Source organism: Heteronotia binoei, chromosome 16 (assembly GCF_032191835.1).
Source record: "Heteronotia binoei isolate CCM8104 ecotype False Entrance Well chromosome 16, APGP_CSIRO_Hbin_v1, whole genome shotgun sequence".
Lineage (NCBI taxonomy): Eukaryota > Metazoa > Chordata > Lepidosauria > Squamata > Gekkonidae > Heteronotia > Heteronotia binoei.
This window is the reverse complement of record NC_083238.1, coordinates 421,889-441,289: the sequence shown is the minus strand read 5'-3', so window position 1 is coordinate 441,289 and position 19,401 is coordinate 421,889. Positions and strand designations below refer to the sequence as shown.

Genomic DNA, 19,401 nt, shown 5'->3' with positions numbered 1-19,401 from the left:
GCCCTCTCTGCTTTTTACTTTTACATCAAATCCTTGGTGCAACATCTAAGAAATCCAAGCTTCCATTCTCCAAAACATACCGATTAAATGATCCCTGCCTTTCTATATGCAGACTATGCTGTTATCTTTTTCCATTCACAAGTGGGCCTTAGGACAGCACTTCAAACCTTCACTGCATACTGTAAAGAGAAGCAGCTTGAGATAAACTCCTCCTCCCCCCCCCCAAAAAAAGCCTTCCTCATCTTTGCCAAAAAAAACATTGGAACTATAGATTTTATTTATCAAATTTATATCCCATTCCCTCTTTCCCAAAAGTAACTCAGGACAGCTAAAAGCATATAAAATACACCAATAAAAACAATTATCCCCATTAAAATCTATCCACTATCAAGCAGAATAGGATGTATGGATGGTGAAGGAACAGCTGAAGTATATCAGCTGACTGGTGGATCACAATCATTCAAAGGCCACCTTAAAAAGAGCAGCCTTACGTTCCCCGTGGAACCTAGGGAAGTCCTGCAAGGCACATACCTCTTTAGGCAGCTGGTCCACAGGATGGGAGCCACTACTGAGAAGGTCCTCGCTCGTATTGACATGACCTGGGCAGTCTGCAGACCAGGGACCTTCAATAAATTCCCAAGATAAATATTGAAGAAAATGGGGAGGAGGATCATACCAGGAAAGGAAGTCCCGAAGATATAAGGGTCCCAGGCAGTTTAGCGTTTTAAAGGAAAATTGAATTGCTTTAAAAAATAAGTTGAATTGGCACCAGAAACTAATTGGCAGCCAGTGCAGTTGCCATAAGTTAGGTGTTATATGTGCTGACCAGGACACTCCTGTCAGCAAATCTGGTAGCTGTGTTCTGGACCACTTGCAGCTTCCAAAGAGTCTTCAAAGGTAGCCCTGCACAGAGCATGTTACATTAGTCCAGTATCAAAGTTACTGTTGAGTGAATTACTGCAGCAAGGTCCTCCCAAGACAGATACAGAGAAAGTTGGCGAGCCCAGCATAAATAGTAAAATAAGAACATAAGAACATAAGAGAAGCCATGTTGGATCAGGCCAACGGCCCATCCAGTCCAACACTCTGTGTCACACAGTGGCAAAAAAATTTATATACACACACACACTGTGGCTAATAGCCACTGATGGACCTGTGCTCCATATTTTTATCTAAACCCCTCTTGAAGGTGGCTATGCTTGTGGCCGCCACCATCTCCTGTGGCAGTGAATTCCACATGTTAATCACCCTTTGGGTGAAGAAGTACTTCCTTTTATCCGTTTTAACCTGTCTGCTCAGCAATTTCATCGAATGCCCATGAGTTCTTGTATTGTGAGAAAGGGAGAAAAGTACTTCTTTCTCCACTTTCTCCATCCCATGCATTATCTTGTAAACCTCTATCATGTCACCCCGCAGTCGACGTTTCTCCAAGCTAAAGAGTCCCAAGCGTTTCAACCTTTCTTCATAGGGAAAGTGCTCCAGCCCTTTAATCATTCTAGTTGCCCTTCTCTGGACTTTCTCCAATGCTATAATATCCTTTTTGAGGTGCAGCGACCAGAACTGCACACAGTACTCCAAATGAGACTGCACCATCGATTTATACAGGGGCATTATGATACTGGCTGATTTGTTTTCAATTCCCTTCCTAATAATTCCCAGCATGGCGTTGGCCTTTTTTATTGCAAACGCACACTGTCTTGACATTTTCAGTGAGTTATCTACCACGACCCCAAGATCTCTCTCTTGGGCAGTCTCTGCCAGTTCACACCCCATCAACTTGTATTTGTAGCTGGGATTCTTGGCCCCAATGTGCATTACTTTGCACTTGGCCACATTGAACTGCATCTGCCACGTTGACGCCCACTCACCCAGCCTCAACAGATCCCTTTGGAGTTCCTCACAATCCTCTCTGGTTCTCACCACCCTGAACAATTTAGTGTCATCCGCAAACTTGGCCACTTCACTGCTCACTCCCAACTCTAAATCATTTATGAACAAGTTAAGGAGCATGGGACCCAGTACCGAGCCCTGCGGCACCCCACTGCTTACCGTCCTCCACTGCGAAGACTGCCCATTTATACTCACTCTCTGCTTCCTATTACTCAGCCAGTTTTTTGATCCACAAGAGGACCTGTCCTTTTACTCCATGACTCTGAAGCTTTCTAAGGATCCTTTGATGAGGAACTTTATCAAAAGCTTTCTGGAAGTCAAGGTAAACAACATCTATCGGATCTCCTTTGTCCACATGTTTGTTCACCCCCTCAAAGAAATGTAACAGGTTAGTGAGGCAAGATCTTCCCTTGCAGAACCCATGCTGAGTCTTCCTCAATAACCCGTGTTCATCAATGTGCCTACTCATTCTGTCCTTGATAATGGTTTCTACCAACTTTCTCGGTATTGAAGTCAGACTGACAGGCCTGTAATTTCCCAGATCTCCTCTGGAACCCTTTTTAAAGATGGGGGTGACATCTGCTACCTTCCAGTCCTCAGGAACGGAGGCAGATTTCAATGAAAGATTACAGATTTTTGTTAGAAGATCCACAAGTTCAACTTTGAGTTCTTTCAGAACTCTCGGATGTATGCCATCCGGACCCGGTGACTTATTAGTTTTTAAATTGTCTATCAGTTGTAGGACCTCCTCTTTTGTCACCTCAATCTGACTCAGGTCTTTCAACACCCCTTCCAAAATTAGTGGTTTTGGGGCGGGCAAAAAGTTCTCGTCTTCCACAGTGAAGACGGAGGCAAAAAATTCATTTAGCTTCTCAGCTATTTCCCTATCCTCCTTCAGTAATCCTTTTACCCCATGGTCATCCAAGGGCCCCACTGCCTCCCTGGCTGGTTTCCTACTTCTAATATATTTGAAGAAATTTTTATTGTTGGTCTTTATGTTTTTTGCAATATGCAAAAAACATAAACTCTTTGTCCCCAAGGATACGTTTGTCATGGTGAGCAAAGAATAGAGCCATACTCCCAAATTCCTGACAGAGTCAATTGTAAAAAGATGGACTCCCATCAAGAGTTGGTAGAGGTGGCCACCCCAGTGGTTTAGGTTTCCCCAGACACATAATCTCTCTTAGATGGATTTAGCATCAACCAATTCTCACCTAGCCATTCCACCACTGCATCCAGGCAGGAGACCAAGACCAGAATTCTGGCTACTGATTACTCCTTAAGTAAGAGGTAGAGCTGGGTGTCAACTGCATATTAATGGCATCCCACTTGAAATCTCCTGACAATCTCCACCAGAGGGCGCATATAGATGTTAAATAACATTGGGGAGAGAACTGACATGTCAGGGTCCACTTTGACAACTTCTCTCCATTCATAATTACTCTTTGAGACCGACCCTGGAGGAATGAGGAGAACCAGCTCAAGGCCATACCCCTCACATATAGGTTGGGTAGGCAGTTAACCAGGGCCAAATGGTCTACTATGTCAAAGGCAGTAGACAGATCCAACAGGATCTGTAGTGCCATTCCATCTGCATCGAAGTGTAACCAGAGATCATCAACCAGACCAACCAGAGTTGGCACAGTCCTGAACCCTGGCTGGAAACCAGATTTGAAGGGCTCTAGGGCAGATGTCTCATCCGGGAATTCCTGGAGCTGTTCAGCCACTGCTTGCTTAATCACCCTTCCCAGAAATGGAAAATTACATACTGTACACTAATTGCCTAAGTCCTTCTCAATTAATGATGACTTTTTCAGGAGCAGTGTCACCACTACCTCCTCAAGTGAACTAGGGAAAGAGCCCTGGGAGAATGGGAGATTTATAATGCTTCCCAAGGCTCCTCCTATCACTTCCATGGAGGCTTTCACCAACCAAGAAGGGCAGGGATTCAAGGAGCAGGTAGTAGGTCAAGGAGCAGGTCAATAGGACTCCATCACCCTTCTGGAAGAGTGGGTTGAAGAAGTCCAAACAATGGATATGATTGTATACACTGGGCCACTTGGTCGGGGAGGGCGGGATACAAATAAAATGTATCTATCTATCTAAGATTCCTAATGACTCCAAATCTGGCAGCCAAGTCTTGGCGAAGGAGTGAGACTTTATCTGAAAAGAATGTCACAAACAGGTCACAGCTAATAGTCAAATTTTCATCCAAAGTAACCAAGATGGTAGTCAGTTCATAATAACTCTAAATAACTGAGCTGGATGTGATGCAGCAGTTGCAATGAAGGCAGAAAATTAAGAGTGCCTTGCTGCCTTCACTGCCACTTCATAGGTCTTCTAGTGGATTCTATAAAGTACACTCATTGCTTTGTCGTGAGTTTGTCACCACACCACTCTAGCTGCCTAAGTCCCCTTTTTACTATCCTTAATTCATCTGTATACTAGGAAGCCAAGGTAGTATGGGGGCGAAGAGGGCACCGGAGAGCAACTCAGTCAATGGCCTCCTGAAACTCCAGATTCATCAAGAGAGCTGCCAGCAGAGCCAGACAAATGCCGCACGGCATTCTGGAATCCAACTGGATCCATGAGTCCCCGTAGGTGAGAATAAATAAGCTCACCGACCCTGTAAAAGGAGGAGGCAAATCTCAAACAGACCATCACAGGGTAATGATCAGTCTATGGTACCAAATGGCAAAGAATTGTTGAATCCAGATCAATTCCTGAACAAAAGGTCCAACCCAGCGTGTGGTCTGCTCTGTGTATGAGGGCCAATACAACCTGGGAGAGTCCTAACAATGCTTTGGCAATCATAAAGTTTATGGAGGCACCAGACAAGGCAGCATTGGCATGGACATTGAAGTCCTAACAGTTTGGGAAAACACAAGGCCCACTCTGCCACTACCTCAGCTGGGAGTCAGCTGGTAAGGTAGAAGGATGTTATAAAAGCAAGACTCCCATCCTCTCTCTGGAACCCCATGCCAGGCTTGCACATTCAGTGCCAGCGATGTTTGGTGCAGGAAGCCATTCAAAGGATAAAGAATCTTGGATGAGAATTGACACTGCCCCCTGTCTTTCTGTTCACAGTTGATGAAGGACTGAGTATCCTGGGGGAGTCAGCTAAGTTAAAGCCACCACTTCATCGTCATCCACCCAGATCTCAGTCAAATATACCAGATCAAAATTGCTTTTCTAATAAATTCTTCATGGGAGGCAGTCTTATTCCTAATCGATCTGACATTGCACAACATCAAGCTTGAAGAGGAAGACAAAGAAGCCTGGGTCTGCCTTTGGAGGGGAAGGAGATTAAAAGGGTCCATATCAAATCAAGTCCATATCAAAATCTCCTTCTAAACCTAACTATAAACCCACAATAGTCCAAGCCAAGTAATGGACCTCCACCCTACCAATCCCTGCAGTCAATAAATACCCCAATAACCAACCAGCTGTGATTTGTAAGAGCAGTTGTTGCTCAGACAGAGGTGCAGCTTCTGGACTCTGGCTGGCATTTTCTTGATGTCCCAGCAAGGCAGTTCCAAGCCCCCCTGGTTTTGGCCTCTGTTACTCAGCTCTGTTACTCAGCTCTAATCACCAGCCAGTCATGGTCTGCAAGAGCTGTTGACTGCTGGGATAGAGCTGCAGTTTCCGGACTCTGCCCGGCATTTTCCTGATATTCAGCAAAGCAGCCCTGATGGCAAATGGAGGGCCACACAGAGATGTAAAATTTCCAGAAATTTTGAAGCTTTGAAAAAAAACCCAGTTTTTTCCCAGGGGAAAACAGAAATTTTCGGAAAAATTGAAAAAAAATGCTACATTAGCACTTCTTTTTTCTTTTCCAGATTGAAAGTCATTCTGTTTCTTTAGGAACATAAAATATGACTATGGACAATTTTACTTGGCATGAAATTACCACAACTAGTATATCAAAAATATAGTGTATCCAAACAATTACTACAAACAGAATTTACTTTTAAAATAATATTTATCTGTAATTGTAATAAATGAAGCAACAATCTCCTGAACTATTTACTAGTTTATGTGGAACAGACAAAAAAACCTCCACAAAACAATTTTTAAAAATCCAGAAGTAGCAATTATTCATATTTCCTTTCCACAGTATTAAATTTAAAAAAACTCATTCTCATAAAAAGAATTGAAGAGGGGGGGAGTATACAGAAGAGAATGTAGAACTAAGTTTCAATGAATGGACATGACCTGGGACTTGCTGGTCCTCAGTGCACAGAAATTAGAATAATCTGATACCATACACATATTTTAGAAATGATCTGGAAAATATTTGAACACCTTGCCCTAAAATATTTTATTCATCATGTTAAAATAAAACATTCCATAATAATTTCTTTTCTTCAATTTTTCAATTTTTTTTTTTTGGGGGGGGGAAACAAAAAAAAGGCTTCAGGGAAAAAAATTAAAAAAAAACAAAACTTTTTTTCCCAAAATTTTTCCGGTTTTTTTCTGGGCCTTCACACCTCTAGGGCCACAACATCAAACGAACAAAAACTGTTAAATAACATCTTTGCCCTTAAGGCTCGTATGGGGGTGTCACCCAAAACCTGTTTAGGCGGAGAGCGTATTTTAGCTCACCCGCGGAGCCTGATGGACCCGGAACGGTTCCTAACGGCTCTTTGGGACACCTGGCCCACTGACGATTCCCTGGATGATCTGGTAGAGTCCTGGAATGATGGGCTCTCCAGGGCCATTGAGGAGGTCGCACCCAAGCGCCCTCTGCGTCCCCGCTCGAAGTCGTTGCCCTGGTTTAACCAGGAGCTGCGGCAACAAAAGCGGGGACTCAGACGACTGGAGAGGCAATGGCGGCGTACTCGAGACGAAGTGACCCGAACATCTTATAGAGAGAGTTTGAAGGCCTATGAGATGGCAATCAAAGCTGCAAAGAAAGCGTTCTTTGCGGCTAAGATTGCGTCCGCAACTTCGCGCCCGGCACAATTGTTTGACATAATTAGAGGATTTACAACGCTGCCGCAAGGCAGACTAAATTCTATTGAATTGGAAATAGGCTGCGAGGCTTTTGCGAAATTTTTTGTGGATAAAATTGCGTCACTCCGCCCCGACCCCCCTGCCAATTTTGAGACAGTTAGCGAAATCGAGGCCCCAAGCCTGTCTTCGGATTATACGCTGGATGGCTTCGGCCCCCTCAGCCTGGAGGAAGTTGACAGGATCCTCTTATCTGCTCGCCCAACAACTTGTAAATTGGACCCATGCCCTTCCTGGTTTATTAAATCCTGCCATGGTGATCTTAGATATCCTATATGGGATATCATAAATAGATCCCTGACAGAAGGGCACTTTCCAACGCCGCTCAAAGAGGCTGTGGTCCGTCCCCTCTTAAAGAAACCATCTTTAGATCCGGCCCAATTGGCACACTATCGGCCGGTCTCAAATTTGCCCTTTTTGGGAAAACTTATTGAGAGGGCAGTGGCGATGCAGCTACAGACTTTCCTGGAGGATGCTTCCGTCCTTGACCCATTTCAGTCCGGCTTTCGCCCGGGACATGGGACGGAGACGGTGCTGGTCGCCCTAGTAGATGACCTTCAATGGCATCTGGATCGGGGCAGCTCGGCGGTGCTGATGCTGTTAGACCTGTCGGCTGCGTTAGACCTGTCGGCTGCTGTTAGACCTGTCGGCTGTTAGACCTGTCGGTCGACCATCGGCTACTGAAGGGCCGCCTCGCCGACGCGGGGATTCAGGGGTTGGCCTTACAGTGGCTTTCCTTTTTCCTGGAAGGTCGGGGACAAAGGGTCGCAGTTGGGGGGGAGCTATCCTGGAGGTGCACACTCGATTGTGGTGTGCCCCAAGGGGCAGTTCTCTCCCCGATGTTATTTAACATCTATATGCGGCCTCTTGCCCAGATTGCCCGAAGGTATGGGCTAGGGTGTCACCAGTACGCTGATGACACCCAGCTCTATCTACTGATGGACGGCCAGCCGACCTGCGCCCCGGAAAACCTAGATCGGGCATTACGTGCTGTGGCTGAGTGGCTCAGACTGAGCGGGCTGAAGCTTAACCCTGCGAAGACAGAGGTCCTTTGCCTGGGTCGCCGCGGCCCAGGAAGGGGAATCCCCCTACCAGCCTTTGACGGTGCACCGCTGATAGCGGCGGACAGGGTCAGGAGCTTGGGGGTGCTATTGGAGCCTTCCCTAACAATGGAGGCTCAGATAGCAGCCGCTGCCAAGTCCGCGTTTTTTCACCTTAGGCGGGCAAGGCAGTTGGCCCCCTTCCTGGAGCGCGACGACCTAGCAACAGTGATCCATGCTACGATCACCTCGAGGTTGGAGTACTGTAATGCCCTCTACATGGGGCTGCCCCTGTCCCGAACTTGGAAATTACAGCTGGTGCAGAATGCCGCGGCCCGGCTGTTACTGGGTCTCCCAAAGTGGGGACACATTCAGCCAGGCCTTCGGACCCTGCACTGGCTTCCAGTGATGTACCGAGTCCAGTACAAGGTGCTGGTTATCACCTTTAAAGCCCTATATGGCTTGGGACCTGTCTACCTGAAGGACCGTCTTTCCCCGCATGTTCCCCAGAGAGTACTGAGGTCGGGAACACAAAATCTCCTTACTGTCCCTGGGCCGAAAGAAGCCCGCTTGAAATCCACCAGAGAAAGGGCTTTCTCTGTTATGGCCCCTACATGGTGGAATCAGCTGCCGGAAGAGGTGAGGGCCCTACGGGACCTTGTCCAGTTCCGCAGGGCCTGTAAGACGACCCTCTTCCGGCTAGCCTATACCTAGCTTGAGAACTTAACGTACTTGCCAGATCTCTTTTATATACATATGGATTATTTATTAATTTTAAGGTTTTATCTGTTTTATCTGTTTTAAATGTTTAACCCTTTACATGCCTAAATATTGTTTAATTTTTATGTTGGATTCATTATTGGAAGCCGCCCTGAGCCATTCGTGGGAAGGGCGGGATATAAATTCTAAATAAATAAATAAAAATCTGGACATTGAAAAGTTCAGGCACTGCACACTACAGCATCTGCCCATACAGCAAGGTCTGCCATTATAAGATTCTGCTTCACAAAAAGGGGCCTCCTTTATCCCTGCAGCAATTAAGGTTTTCTAAGGAAAGGCTGTTACCCAGCTTTTGTATGGTTCCCAGCTCTGTATTTATAAAGAAATAATAATAATAAACTTTTATTTATATCCTGCCCTCCCCGCCAGGGCAGGCTCAGGGCGGCTCACAGAACATGGCGCATACCATGATTACAATAAAACACAATTAATACAATACAGTTAAAAAGCAGTTAGATAAATAATTTAAAACCAATATAAATTGAAGGTGCTACAGTACAATACATATATATCAAGATGGCTAGGTGTCATTTCCAGGATTCCACCTTAAAAGCCAGTTGGAAAGAAAGGTGCCTACTGGAAATGGTACAATCTAGGCTTCCTATAAATGATCTTTTGAGTCCTGCAATGTATTCCAAATAGGGTTGCCAAGTCCAATTCAAGAAATATCTGGGGACTTTGGGGGTGGAGCCAGGAGACTTTGGGGGTGGAGCCAGGAGACATTAGGGGTGGAGCCAAGATCAAGGCTGTGACAAGCATAATTGAACTCCAAAGGGAGTTCTGGCCATCACATTTAAAGGGACGGCACACCTTTTCAATTCCTTCCTTCCATAGGAAATAATGAAGGATAGGGGCACCTTCTTTTGGGGCTCATAGAAGTGGACCCCCTGGTCCAAACTTTTTGAAACTTGGGGGGTATTTTGGGGAGAGTCATTAGATGCTATACTAAAAATTTGGTACCTCTACCCCAAAAAACAGCCCCCCCAGAGCCCCAGATACCTGCGGATCAATTCTCCATGATTTTCTATGGGAATAAATCTCCATAGGGAATAACAGAGTTCCCAGCAGACATTTCCCTCCCCTCCCCCCGCTTTCTGATGACCCTGAAGCGGGGGGAGGGTCTCCAAACCGGGGGATCCCCTGCCCCCACCTGGGGATTGGCAACCCTAATTCCAAATACCCTTCTCCAATTAGAGGTCAGGCCGATCTCCTTGGAGGCACTTATATGGCTGCTAACATCCATCTCCTGGCTAAAACACATCTTCAATCCAGCCTTGATTTTTGCTGACAGCCACTACTCAACCCAGCTAAGAAGAGTTGAGGGGAAACTCCAGGAGCATGACCTCTCAAGTTTTACTGCGTCTTGGGAATCATAAAGCAAAAGAAACAAACAGCAGTTCTCAGATCATGCCCTACAATCAAGACATGGCACAGATACATAAATATCCAGTTATTCTGCAGCATGCTAAATGTTTTCAACCAGCAGATTATCTTAGATCTTTTGAGATTGCCAAATATTGGGGAATTTTTACCCTGGCACACTTTAATGATTTAATGACCTTCATGATTTCACCATTGCAAGGGAAATAGTCTGGCTCACATTTAAATACTTTTAATTTTAGTGTTGCAGAGCAGACCTCTGCAGGGCAGCTTAGAAAAAGATCACTGCCAGGTATACTAATTTCTAAGCGTGAGGGGATCAAAGGAAACCTCCAGGCACTATAACAATATTAAAAGACAGACTGTAAAGGAGAAGAGTTTCAAAGCTGAAGAATTATGGCAATAAGATTAAAAACACAGGGAACCAGTCAGGTCTCTGCAAAAAATAAAACAAAACTATGCAAAAGTTTGAAAACCAGTGAAGGGCTCATTAATGTCATTGTTACAGATAATGCAAAGCTTAATTTGTAAGAAAGCTCCAGTTCTCCAATAGAAATATGTGATTATGACCTTTGTTGCTGATCTTTCATATTAAATTCCCCAATCTTCTGCTGCAAAATTTAAATTGACTCTCATGTTAAGACTCTGAAGTGACCTTCCATAGAGAATATCAGGGCAACAAAAATGGCCCTGCAAAGATGCAGCCATTATCTATCCATCTAACAATACAAATTAGAAAATCTGGGTGTAAATTGGAGGAAAAATTAAATATGTTGCCACTTTCCATCAATTTGAATATGAGCACTATCCACCTTGCAGTGGAAGAGACAGTGTTTTATTTAGCTATCAGAAAATAACTTTCTAAAAAGCACAACGGGTTAAACAGGTTTTTGGCTTTGGAAAACAATTTGAAAAGCCGGATATACAAAAATCTAACCCTAAGCAAAATTGATTTTATTAGTACTGTTTTATAAGATTAAAAAACAAGAATAGAGCTCTACAAAACAAAAAGAAACAAGCTTTATGAGAGGAGGCGCTGGCACTTCAGAATAAATAATGGAATCTTATTTGGGGAGGCTATTTTTTAAAGATAAACAACACATTTGCTAACTACTATAAGCCATTCCACCACCACCTCAAAATTAATGGAATTGTTTACAAAAGAAAATATCATCAGATGATCTAATACACTCTCTTTACTGCTGATGGACAAATCAACTTGCACTGTGTCTTACACTGAGAATCATACTTGAATATGGGAAGTATTGATTAAGCCTAAAGCCTTTTTATTCTGGAGCTTTTTTTCTAATAGAGAAAAACTATAAGCCAAGAGAGGAGACCATGTTCTTAAAAAATGGTCTTTATCTCCTGTGGCAGTGAGTTCCACGTGTTAATCCCACTTTGGATGAAGAAGTACTTCCTTTTATCTGTTCTAAGGCTTCAGGTGCCTCAGGCAGAGGGGAGGGAAGGGGGGGAGCAACTGCTCTGTCCCAGTCCTGCTTGGGACTCTCCACCCCGTAGTCCACCTCCATGCGCTAGAGAGGCAGGGGGGCTCTGCACATGAGAGTGAAATAACCCTCTCCTGGCAACCCTACAGAATCCAAATTCCACGATTGTGGAAGGCATCCTGTCTCCTGGCCGAATTTGTGCTCAGAACTCAAGCCCACCAAGAATTAATTGAACCATACTGTTTTAATATTTCTATTATTTTGTTTTTATGTCTTAATGTATTTTTATATTTCATGTATATACATGACCATGTAAACTGCCCAGAGCCTGCTTTGGCGGGGAGGGCGGGATATAAATGGAAATTAATAAATCAATATCTCAGGGAAAATATTAAACAAAGGGCCTCCCAGCACACACAGCTCCCATCTGTCTCCTGTGGCCTTCCACATCCTCACACAGGGCCCTGCTGTTCCACTGCACCCTCCCAACCAACTTTGGACCAGCCACCAGCAACAGCCCACAAAGCCAACCTCCCAATAGCCGCTGGCCCCATCACTCTCCTGTGGCCATTGCTGCCAATCTCCAGGTGAGGGCTGGAGATGACTCAGAATTACAACTGCTCCAGGGGAGAGGAAAATGATGCAAGCTCCTTTAGTCCACACTGTGGAGAAATACTGTACTTTTCCTAGGCAAAATCTATAGGGATGAGGGAGGAGATGGAAAGCTGAAGTCGGAGGGGTAGATCCAAGTAAGTTGATGGTTGGCTGGGTTGCCAACTCCAGGTTGGGAAATTCCTGGAGATTTCAGAGGTGGAGAGGGTGGGTTTGAGGAGGGGTGGAACCTCAAACAGGTCCCATGGTACCACGGCATAGACTCCACCCTGCAAAGCAGCCATTTCTGTCTGGAGAACCACTGATGCCAATCTCCAAGATCAGTCTCCAAGATCAATCAGAATTACAACTGCTCTCCACATGGAAGATCAGCTCTCCTACAGAAATCAGCTGCCTTAAAGTACATACTCTATGCAGGATTGTTGAACTCATTTGTTATGGGGGCTGAATCTGACATAAATGAGACCTTGTCAGGGCTTCTGGTTTCAGTGCGACGCCTAACAGAGACGTTTAGCAGGGCTCTGTTGTAACGCACTGGACCGCTCAACCCCGGGGGACTTCAGCATCAAGAAGACCCGTCAGAAACCCAGTCGGGGGTTTCTCAAGGCAGGGGGCTCATCAAGGAGGCGAGTACTGCGATGGTGGTGGCAATCAGGACTTTCTTTTTGTTCTTCCCCAAGTCGGGGGCAGAGACAAGCGCCATATTTCTGGCAAGTCAGACGCAACTGCTGGGGGGGGGGGGGAACGGTAAACATAAAACAACCAAAGCGAACCTTTTTGTTTTCGGCAAGCTTATGTTCTTTTTTTTTCTTTCTTTCCCTCTCTGTCCCTCACAATAACAAGTTGGTTCGCCTCCAGAGGCTGTTTCTTGAAGTGCAAGGGTAGAGACGAGGCTGGACGTGGAGGTTGCCTGGGAGAAGAGGAGAGGTGCTGGGGAGAAGTGGAGAGCAAGGCGTGAGTGCAAGGAGACGGGGCAGAGGAATAAGGTAGCGGAGAAGAGATGGCAGAGCTGAAGGCAAGGAAGATTAGAAGATGGTGAAGGAAAAACATATAAGACTCAGAAGAAGTACAGGAGAGAGGTGGAGCAACTATACAATAACTGGAACTTGCAGAGAGACAAACGGACACTTGAGGGGAAAAAAGGACAAGATTCAAGACGGCATTTGACAGTGAAAGAAGGAAGAAATCAGAAAAAATTAGACTGAAGATTAAAGACTAAAAAGTCTAAAAGTAGAATAAGACTGAGACTGCGATTAGAATGTGATTAGATGTGAGGTTGAATCTGAGATTTGCCTGAATATCACGAGGTGACCTTTAAGAATTAAAGGGGGGTGAAGTGTGTGACTTCAGTAAGAGAGAGAACAGTAGTGAAACAGTAGAGAAACAAAAGAAGCCTACATTTATATGATGATATAAGGAGTGATAAATATAAAGATATACTGAAACTGATGTAATTCAAGTGCTACTGAGGTTGTGAAAAGGGAATAAGTGTTATTGAAGGCTGTGAAAAGTGATATTTTTGGGCTGCCAACAGCTGCCAATAATTGTGGGTATTGTGTTGGGATGCTTTAAAAAATATTTGATATTTCGTGCCTTTGATTGAGGGAAGGAAGGTAGGAGGGGAAATAGCTTAGGGAACAGAAAGTATAGAAGCTCTGGTTCAAACTCTCCTCTGAAAATTAATAGCTTTGAGATAGACTAATACAGAGATATTAAATCTAGATACTGCTGAGAATAATCTTTAATAATGAGCAAACAAACCAGTACCCTCCCCTGGGACAACAAAATCGGTAGAGACCTCTTTAGGGGCAGCAATATCTCAAGATACTCTTAAGGAATTGAAAAACAATATGCAAACCTATTTCATGATGGCACTGAATCAAGTGCAGAGCAATATAATTAGTCAGATTGGTGGGTTGAATCAAAAATTAGATGGCCTGCAGAGGCAATTAACAGAAACTAAAGAAGAAATAAATGGACTGGCCCAATCAGTGAAAATGTTTGATACAAAGCTGGAAATAGTTAAGCAAAGACTGGAAGTGATAGAAACATCACAAAAATCAGTACAAGATAGGGTAACGAAGTTAGAACTTGATAGTGCTGCCACTATATTAAGATTTCAAAACATTACTGAACAAAAGTCAGAGGATTTGACATCGAGAATATGTGAAGCATTGGCACCAGCTATAGATGTAGATCCTATAGAGTTAGAAAAGAAGTTACCGTATTTTTCGGACGATTAGACGCACCGGAGGATAAGATGCACCTTCCTCCTGGGGGGGCGATCCGATGCTTTTTCCTCCGATCCGGCGCTTCCCCGACGCCTGCTTGCCTGGCTCCATCTTCTTCAGGCAAGCGTGGGATCGCTCCACATGGCCCCAGCGCTTCGCAAGTGCCGGCCGTGGAGGGGGCAGCGTGCTTCCTACTTCCCTGTGTTCCTGCCTTCAGCTGTGATGTTTAAAGCAAGCGCTGGAATCACTCCCTCCCCCCTCCGATCCCAGCGCTTGCTTTAAACATCACAGCTGAAGGCAGCAACACAGGGAAGTAGGAAGCACGCTGCCCTCTCCACAGCCGGCGCTCGCAAAGCGCTGCGTTTGCGGAGGGGGCAGGTGCTTCCTACTTGCCTGTGTTCCTGCCTTCAGCTGTGATGTTTAAAGCAAGCGCTGGGATCAGAGGGGGGAGGGAATTCAATAGAAGACAGATCAAAGAGTCAGTGTGGAAAGCTTTTAAAAATCAACCTTTGAAAAAAGATTATCAAAATGTGAGAATTCTACGAGAAATACCGTGGCAGCTGCGAAAGAGAAGATATGATTATAAACAGTCAGCAGAGCTTCTACAGAGGAAATCAATCCCCTATAGATGGGCCTTCCCAGAAGAGCTGTTATTCACATATGAAGAATGAAGGTATAAAATTGATTCAATATTTAAGTTAGAAGAATATTAAAAAGACTAAAAATAAAGAGGGGAAGACACATAAAGATAAAAAAAAAGGCCAGGAAAAAGGAGAGGGAATATATTCTTCAGAAGAATCGTCCCAAAAAGATAAAGACTCGGAGGAGGAGAGGGGAGCAAGTGGGTCCATGGAAACAAGACTGCAAAAGAAGAAGGAATATAAAAATGATAGTAAAGAATATCAAACATAATGGAAAGTAAACACTTGAAATTAGCCTTGGTAAACATCAACGGGCTCAACATACCACAGAAGAGAAGGAAAACATATTTACAACTGGCCAAGATGAAAGCAGATATTATATGTCTACAGGAAGTGAACATTAGGGAGAAGGATAAACGACTCCTGGAAAATAAGAAGCTTGGGAAGGTATATACTGCACTGGACTCCAAGAATAAAAAAAAGGGGTGGTAACATACATAAGTGAAAGATTTAAATCAAGATGTATCTATGTGGCAGAGGATGTGAGAATCTTATTGGTGGAAGTGCAAAAAGAAGAGCAAAAAATTCTAATCGCAAATGAAAATCAGGAACCCTTTTACAACACACTACACCAAATTTTGCAGTCATATGACTATGATAATATATGTGTAGTTGGGGATCTTAATGCAGTGTTTGATAATCTACAAGATAGGAAATCTAGCAGACAAAGAAAGACAAAAAGTTTTATAAGACTAATGGAGGAGTATAAGATGTTAGACGCTTGGAGAACTTGCAACCCTTCTGCGAAAGATTTTACCTTCTATTCTGATAGACACAAATCTTGGTCTCAAATTGATATGGCTTGGCTTACTATGGGAATGATGAGAGATCTTTTAGATGTTCAGATTATGGCTAGAACATTTGTAGATCATAGCCCGCTAGTATTGTCATGGAGAGATGAATTAAGAAGTCGAAGTTGGCGGTTAAATACACTATTATTGAATAATGACCAATTTGTCTCCGGAGTAGAGAATGAAATGAAGTTCTTCTTTAAAGTTAATACCACAGAGGAGTCGTCTCCAGATATTATTTGGGACACCAGCAAAGCATATCTTAGGGGTTTGGTGATTAAATTCAACTCATTGCAGAAGAAACTTGAGGAAGAAATATGATAAGTTAGCAGCGAATCTTAAAATAAAAGAGTCCCTTAAGATAAACCCTAGCATTAAGAACTTGAAAAAAGAGATAAAGTACCTTCAACATCAGATGAACCTTTTATATTTGGAAGAAATGGCAAGAAAGATTAAATATGTAAGGCAAAGTTATTTTGAACATGCAAATAAACCTGGACAATGGTTAGCATATAAATTAAGAAAAGAGAAAGGGAAAAACCAAATATTCTCCTTAAGAGACAAAAAAGGTGAAGAGAAATTTAAAAACAATGAGTTGGGTGAACTGATTAAAGAACTGATTTTTATAAGAAACTATATGGGAAAACTGAGATACAGGTGAAGGATCAGATCGAGTATCTACAGGCCCAAAAACTCCCAAGTATAAGTGAAGACCAGAGAAAGATGATAAACAACTCGATAACGGTCTAAGAGATTAAAGAAGCTATATCTACCATGAAGAAAGGGAAATCACCTGGGCCTAATGGTATCCCATTGGAATTTTATATTACTTTTGAAGATTGTGTAAAGGGCAATAGCCCTTTAAAAGACTAACAGAGTATATATGGGCCAAAGCTGAAATACCTGAGACATGGAAGGAAGTGAATATAACTTTAATACCCAAACCAGAGGTAGATCTTAAGGAAGTTAAAAATTATCGTCCAATATTACTACTGAACACTGACTACAAGATCTTTGCAAAATTACTATCAACAAGACTAAAGAGAATTTTGGCTCAAATGGACCAGAGTGGTTTCTTGCCAAAGAGACAGATAAGAAACAATATCAGGATGGTCATGAAAGTATTGGAATATTATTAACAGCATAGTGAAGCTAAGATGGCTTTAGTCTTTCTAGATGCAGAGAAAGCATTCGACGATGTTGACTGGCAGTTTCTCTTGGAGTTGGTTAAGCAGATGACGCTTGGGAGGAAATTTGTAGCAACAATGGAGGCTATATAGTCTAATCAGAAGGCTAAGATAATTGTGAATGGCACATTAACAGATATTAATCTTTGGAAGGGAACTAGACAGGGTTGTCCATTGTCTCCTCTATTATTTATTCCAGGGGTGGCCAACGTTAGCTCTCCAGATGTTTTTTGCCTACAACTCCCATCATCCCCAGCCATTGGCCATTGCTGGCTGGGGCTGATGGGAGTTGTAGGCAAAAAACATCTGGAGAGCTACCGTTGGCCACCCCTGATTTATTCAATAATTAGAAATATTAAATAGGGAAATAAGGAAAAATAAAGACATTGTTGGTTTAAGAATAAAAGGGGAGGAGTACAAATTACAAGCATTCACAGATGATCAGGTATTTATTTTAGAAGACCCTATGAATTCTAGCTCTACTCTGAAAGAGGAACTGGAGAATTTTGGTAAGGTGGCAGGGATGAGAGTCAATGCTGAAAAGACGAAGATCCTAGTTAAAAATAACCCAAAAAATGAACTTACAGAACTGCAACGAATATCTAATTTTCAAGTAGTCAAAAAAGTAAAATATTTGGTGATATATCTCACTAATAGATGTAGTACGATATATGAGGATAACTATTCAAAGTTAATAAAAGAAATAGTGCAAGATATAAGTAAATGGGGTAATCTTCAACTGTCATTTCTTGGTATAATTGCAGCCCTGAAAATGTCTATTTTACCTAAAATAATGTTCCTATTTCAAGTCGCTCCAATATAGTTAAATAAAACCTTCTTTCATGCTTTGAATAAATTAACAAGTAAATTTGTTTGGCAAGGTAAGAAAGCAAGAATTAATTGTAAACTTATGCAGGATTCTAGAGATAGAGAAGGATTATCATTACCTAATTGGGAAATTTATTACCAAGCAAATATACTTATTTGTTTAAAAGAGTGGGTAAAGCTAGAAAATAAAAGGATATTAACGATTGAAGGTCATGATTTAAGAATTGGTTGGCACACATTTCTGTGGTACAAAATAGAGGGCCACAAATATTTTAAGAATCACCTAATGCAAAAGTCATTAATTACAACATGGGAAAAAATAAGGAGATCCTTATATAACAAGACTCCAAACTGGGTGCCCCCACTAGAAGCGTGCTCACAGCCCCATTTATCAATACACAAAACTCCTCTAAAATATGAAGCTTTATTGGATAAGGATGGGATGTTGAAAACAAGTACTCAACTGGCAGAACAGAATATGCCTCTGGATTGGTGGAGAATGGCCCAGATAAAATCTAGACACAACAAAGACAAAGAAATAGGATTCCATTTGAAAGAAGATATATTTGATAAGATATTCCTAAAAATTGATACAAAACAGATTAGCAAACTATATGGCTACCTCCTCCAGTTGAATATGCAGGAAGAGGTAGTCAAAGATATAATGATTAAATGGGCAAGAAATGTGGGTCATACAATCAATTTGGAGCAGTGGTATCAGATTTGGCAAACAAATGTAAAAATTACTAAATCAATATCTTTCAAAGAAAACATCTATAAAATGATATATAGGTGGTATATGACCCCAGCAAAATTAGCAAAAATGTTCAAGGGTCTATCAAATAAATGTTGGAAATGTCAGAATAGTTTAGGAACATTTTTTCACCTTTGGTGGTCTTGTAAAAGGATCAAATAATTTTGGGTGAGAGTACATGAAATGCTTCAAAAATGTTGAAAATTGTAATTCTGTTTAAGCCGGAGCTCTCCCTTCTAAACTTAATGCTAAATAAAACAGGCACAGCTGAAAAACACTTGATAATCCATATTAATACCACAGCAAGGACGTTGTTAGCACAGTATTGGAAAAGAAACGAGTTACCAACAATGGATAAGTTAATTGTTAAAATAATAGATACAGCTGAGATGGACAAGCTTTCAAATATGTTAAGAACTAAACCTAAGAAATATGTCGATAAAAATTGGCATTTATTTTATGAATGGTTAACAAATGGGTGAAAGGTTACTAAAATGAGAGGGATAAATAAATTCCACCAGAGCTAGTAAAATTGATGTACATGCTAAGATAAGAGACAGCAATATTATTTCGATGTTGCAATGGTTTATGCAAGACTATGAGGTTGAATGACACATGATAGAGAATTTTTTTCTGTATTCTCTACCTCCATTTTATGTATGTTGATGTTGTGTTGATGTTGTGTAATGTATGTCTTTGTTGGGTTTTGTAATCAATAAAATTAAATATATAGCCAAAAAAAGAGA

The 19,401-nt window shown here is 42.4% G+C and overlaps 1 protein-coding gene across 1 annotated transcript in view; it reads right to left on the bottom strand.

Annotated features, from left to right (window-relative positions):
- The window catches only part of MGAT5 (alpha-1,6-mannosylglycoprotein 6-beta-N-acetylglucosaminyltransferase), a 480,616-nt gene that overhangs the window by 349,955 nt on the left and 111,260 nt on the right, over positions 1-19,401 (bottom strand). The window lies entirely within an intron of this gene.